This window comes from Triticum aestivum, chromosome 1B, assembly GCF_018294505.1.
Source record: "Triticum aestivum cultivar Chinese Spring chromosome 1B, IWGSC CS RefSeq v2.1, whole genome shotgun sequence".
Classification (NCBI taxonomy): domain Eukaryota; kingdom Viridiplantae; phylum Streptophyta; class Magnoliopsida; order Poales; family Poaceae; genus Triticum; species Triticum aestivum.
This window is the reverse complement of record NC_057795.1, coordinates 558585217-558591216: the sequence shown is the minus strand read 5'-3', so window position 1 is coordinate 558591216 and position 6000 is coordinate 558585217.

Genomic DNA, 6000 nt, shown 5'->3' with positions numbered 1-6000 from the left:
CCGCCGCAGCAGCAGATGACGGGGAGTCCATGGAGCGGCGGTGGACGGCGAGGCCGGAGCGGCCGGCGCCGGGAGGGTGGGCGCCGGGGCCGAAGTAGCCGCCGGTGAGGTTAGGGAGCGGAGCGGAGGCTAGTGTTAGTTTTCTCATCAAAATATTATTGTCTTCGGTTTCTTTTCATTTTAATGAAATGAAATTTGGGGCGTGTCCCTCAATTCAAAAAATTATAATCGGCAGAGAACTGGAAAAGTGAAAATTCACCACCCAGCTCCAACTAAATCAGCACCCACATCGGCAGTAGCTCGGGCCTATTGGAAACCTGGCGACTCCCACTTTTGGGCTGGCCTAATGGCGGCAAAGAAACATCTTTTTTGCTTTAGGTCTTTCGCGATAAAGGACGGGCCGGAAATTCGTTTCTGAGAAGACATATGGCTAGGCAATTCCAGTCTCCGAGAACAATACCCAGCCTTATACACCATTGCTCGCGATAAAAATAATACTATTGCGCACGTGCTCAGTTCGTCTCCACCGAATATTTCGTTCAGGCGGGACTTGATTGGCCCCCGACTTATGTCATGGCATAATCTTTTATCCCGACTGGATTCGATTGACCTGACACAAGGCAGGGATGTTTTTCGCTGGAACCTTACTACATCGGGGTCTTTCACAGTAAACTCTATATATCGTGAGCTAATGCATTCTGAGGTACCAGTGAGTAATAACAAGAAAATTTGGAAGTCGAAGATTCCACTAAAAGTTAAAATCTTCATGTGGTACCTTCGTAGGGGAGTTGTGCTAACCAAAGACAACCATGCACGATGCAACTGGCCAGGAAGTAAGCAGTGTTGCTTTTATGCTCATGAAGAGACAATCAAGCACCTCTTTTTCCAATGCAAGTTTGCACGTTCTACATGGTCAGTCATTCAAATAGCATCAAATTTGTATCCGCCCACAAGTGTTGCCAATATATTTGGTCATTGGTTGGACGGTATTTCAAATAAGTTCAAAACGCTAATAAGGGTGGGAGCGTATGCCTTATTTTGGTTGCTTTGGCTATGTAGAAATGATTTCATTTTTAAGGACAAAAATGCTTCTCCTCTATAGGTTATTTTCCGTTGTACGCACTTGCTTCATATGTGATCTACGCTACAACGACCGAAGCACCAACCGTTGTTCAAGGCGGTGTGTACACTGTTGGAGCAGACGGCTATGGAGGTTTTTTCCCAACATGGGTGGCATCATAACCTCCGAATCGATCTACCTCCATTTTTGACATAGGCATAGTGTCAGTCTGTAGGACTGTAGGACTCTACTGTTATCGACTTGTCTTTTTTGTTACTTTTCCTTTTGACATACTTTTATTGTTTGGCTGTGTGCATTCTAGTTACGCAGAGGCCGGCTGGTACTCATGATGTTTTGTATCTGCTTGATGCTACATTTTAAATTAATAAAAGCCCCCTTTATCGAAAAAAAACATCGGCAGTAGCTAACTTAACACTTGCTACCAGCTTTGCTACGAAACAGTTTTATTTGATCTACTCTTCTGCTACAAGGAAGTGAACCAACTTACCAACACCACACGGCCAACTCCACCGCGCGACCCCAAACGGACGTCCGTTTTGTCCGGTTTCGGTCCGTTTGGGTAGGGGTTTGGGGTCGTGTCCGGGCATGTCCTGGGATGCGGTGGCCGTGCGCCCAGCGCGCGGCCGCATCCATTTGCCCCATCCTGTCCGTGAGGGCCAAAAATGCCTAAATTTGCATCAAACTACTTCCAACCCAAATGTTTGTCTGAAAATTAAAATAGTTTTACAACCCAATTGAAATTGTCTTAAATAAAATAGTTTTACAACCAAATCGAAATTGTCTTGACTGAACATAAATTGGACCAATACATCTATTGGTTGCCAATGTGATCCCAGACGTGCTCAACCAAGTCATTTTGAAGATTCAAATGAGTGTGCCAATCACGCATCTCACGGTGGAATTGGACAAACTGTTCAAATGTGGCCGGGTCTTGGTGCAGGGGCTCAATATTTTCACCTTGATAATCAAATCCTTGGTCGAAGATACTCTCATCACGCTCATCCTCGACGATCATGTTGTGCATGATCACACAAGCAGTCATCACCTCCCAAAGCTTTCTTTCATCCCATGACAGTGCAGGGTTTCAAACGATACCCCACCGGGATTGAAGCACACCAAAAGCATGTTCCACATCCTTTCTAACACTCTCTTGCATTTGGGCAAATCTTTTTCTCTTCTCACCTTGGGGTTTCGAGATTGTCTTCACAAAAGTTGACCACTGAGGATATATACCATCTGCTAGATAGTATCCTTTGTTGTACTAGTGGCCGTTGATCTCAAAGTTGACAGGTGGGGAGTTTCCTTCTGCAAGCCTCGCAAAGACTGGAGAACGTTGCAGCACGTTGATATCATTGTGAGAACCTGCCATACCGAAGAAAGAATGCCATATCCAAAGATCTTGCGATGCCACCGCTTCTAATATGACAGTGCACCCGTTAACATGCCCCTTGTACTGGCCCTGCCAAGCGAATGGACAGTTCTTCCACTCCCAATGCATACAATCAATGCTGCCAAGCATGCCTGGAAAGCCTCTAGCTGCATTGGTCGCCAACAATCTCTCTGTATCAGCGGCAGTTGGCTGCCTCAAGTACTCTGGGCCAAACACCTCGATCACAGACTGGCAAAACTTGTACATTGACATCAGACATGTTGTCTCACTCATACGCACATACTCGTCCACCAGATCGCCTGGAATACCATATGCAAGCATGCGGATGGCCGCGTTGTATTTCTGATAAGAGGAGAATCCAAGCTTGCCAAGGGCATCCGTCTTGCACTCGAAGTATGGGTCATGAGCAACCACTCCCTCTCGGATACGATTGAACAAATGCCTTGCCATACGAAAACGGCGACGAAATTTATTCGGCTTGAAGAGCGGGGTTGTCACATCTCTAGTTCTATTAATGCCTAGTGCTAGCATCTGGTGTTGCATCATGTTTAAATTTCAATTAAACTAAACCTGAAATGGGGATTGCCTAAACCCTAGCATCAAAGGAATTCACTAGGTTCAACTAAAATAATTTTCAGTGAATCCAAATGGCTTTCAAAAATGTCCATCATTTCTGGAAAATGCTGGAAACATTAACCAGAGGTGTTGCACTTTTTTCCATGTCATATTTGGGCTCTGGATTAAATCATATACTATTTGCAATTGGGCATTTATATGCTATATAATATTTTAAATGCCCAATTAATTCTAAACTTAAGTGAGGGCTGTTGGGAATATTCCAAACCGAGCCCACAATTATTTTCAGGATTTTTGAAAACGTTTTGGTATTTTAAATAAAGCCCAGAAGTTACAGAAAAATAGAAAAAACAAAACAGAAGGGCAGAGAGGAGAGAAACCTCACCTGGACTCACCTGTCGCAGCCCAGCTGGCCAGCCCAGGCCAGCCCAGCCCAGCGCCGCTGCCAGTCATCGCCTACCTCTGCCAGTAGGCAGAGGAGGGACACCGCGACGCCGCCGAGCTCGCCATGCCACCACCCTGCCTGCCTGCCTCTCCCCCTCGACGCCCGGACGCTCTGGACGTCGCCACGCACTCCTCCTCGACCCCCTGCACCTCTCCCCTCTCTCTCTGGACCTCTCCCCTTCCTCTGTTCTCCCCACCGAGAGCTGCCGCTGTCGCCGCTCACCATTGCCGCGCCTAGAGCCACCACCTCGCCCCTCTAACGTGCCCAGGAGCTCCACCTCTATCGTCTACGCCTCCTTGATGAGCCAAGCAACCGGGGACGCGCCGTAACGCCGCCATCGACATCATCTTCAAGCTCCAGCACCGGCGATCACCGTCGTCGCTCCGTCGCCTCCAGACCTCCCCCGAGCCCGCTGAGCATCCCATCGTGATCAAAGTGAGCCCCTGCATCGTTTCCCTCTAATTGCGTGGCCTAGTTCTCGCCGTAGTCGTTGTTTCCGTCGAGGCCGAGAGTGCGCCGCCGCACGACCTCGTCGCCGATGAAGCTCCAGTGACCTATTGGTCCCGTGGGTGTTCCCGTTGGATTCGTGAGCACGCATAGAGTTCGTAGGTGCAAACCGCTGGTCCTTCCGCGCGTTGTGGCATCGAATCCGTCGACGTTTGAACTCCGGCCGCCGCCATGGGGTCGCTCCCGGCGAACTCCGGCCACCCCACGCCCTCCCACTGGTTCCCCTAGACGAGCGCGGGCATGGGCTACCTCCTGGTGCCCTGGGCGCATCGATCCGTCGCCTCTGGCGCAACTCCGACGGACGCCGCCGCGGCTTGAGGTCGCCGCCGGCCATACTCCGGCGAAGCTGATGTGGCACGTCATTAGCGGCTAACCATCCGCTAATACCGCCACTAACTAACCCCTAGCTCACTTACAGACGGGCCCCACAGCCCTTAATTAACCTGGATTAGTTTTTGACTAGGATTAGATTAACTCCAGTGGGCCCAGGCTGTCAGGTTTGACCGGCCCAGTCAGCTTTGACCTGGCCCCACTGGTCAGCCTCTGCTCCTGCCATGTTACACTGACATGCGGGACCCACGCGTCAGGTTGACCGTGGCTGACTGTGTTGACCTGCTGAGGTCAGCATGACGTAGTGCTGACGTCATAAAGCTTTTCTGGTGTTTTTGTTAATTCAGGAAATTCTAGAAAATGTTTAAAACTTGTAAAAATCATAGAAATTCAACCGTAACTTCAAATGAGATAAATTATATATGAAAAATGATCAGAAAAATCCAATCTATCCATCTCTACCATTTTCATGCATATTAGAACAACTTATAGCTGCTGTTTAGGACAAATCATATGAATGGCATTTAAATAATCACATGTGGAGTTTGAATTTGAACCTAGGGTTCAAACCAACTCCATTTAACTTGCTGCTAGTTGCATTAGCTCAAATCACAACATATTGCCATGTCATGATCATGCATCATATTGTGCATTGCATTTATTGTGTTCTTCCTTGTTTGTCGGTATTTGTCCCCTCTCGATAGACGTGATACCGACGATGAGATCGATGACACCGATGAAGAACTATTTCTATCTTCAGAAGTGCCAGCCAAGCAAAACCCCCTTGTTCATTCTGATACAATCCCACTCTCTCGCTCCTGCTCTATTTTACTGCATTAGGACAACAATGATATAACTGTTATTTGCTGCGGTAGTTGAACCCCTTTATCCTCTGCATGACCTGTCATTGCCACAGTAAATAGATGAAACCCACTAGCATGAGTAGGAGTTGTTTGAGCCCTGATGTGCCTACTCATTCATGTTTGTTTGTCATGCCTGCTATTGCTTAGAGTTGTGTCAGGTCTGATTCATCGGGGATGAATTGGAATGTGGTGAACATGTCCTACTGTTGAGAGCTAAGTGTGTGAACACGATTTGGTAAAGGTAGCGGTGAGAGGCCATGTAGGAGTACATGGTCGGTTGTCTCATTGCAGCCGTCCTCAGGAACTGAGTTCTGTGTTTGTGATCCATGAACAGCTACTACCACGCATTGGAATGCTTAAGTACCCCTCTCGACTTATTAATCAACTCGATCTCTATCCAGGAGTTGCAACTAGTTTCTGGTGTTTGTAGGTAGTGTTAGTAGTCTACCAAGTGGCACCCGGTACAGGTGGGCTTGGGACAGACTAGGCACAGTGGCCCGGTGTACCAAGTAGCACCCGGATGGTGGGCTTGGGAACCCTGCACACATCGTTTGGGGCCGTGAGCGACACCCCGGCCGGATCTCCTTGCGGATGGAACCTGAATAGGCGATAAACCTGGACCAGAGACTTGTGTGGTTAGTCAGGTCGTGGCTGACACCCTCGCTGGGCTTCCGCTTGAAGGTTGCCGAGTACATGTCATGTAAACGGCGGTAAGTGGTGAGAGCGTGTGTGAAGAAGTACACCCCTGCAGGGTTAACATTATCTATTCGAATAGCCGTGTCCGGGGTAAAGTACTTCTGGGTTGCCT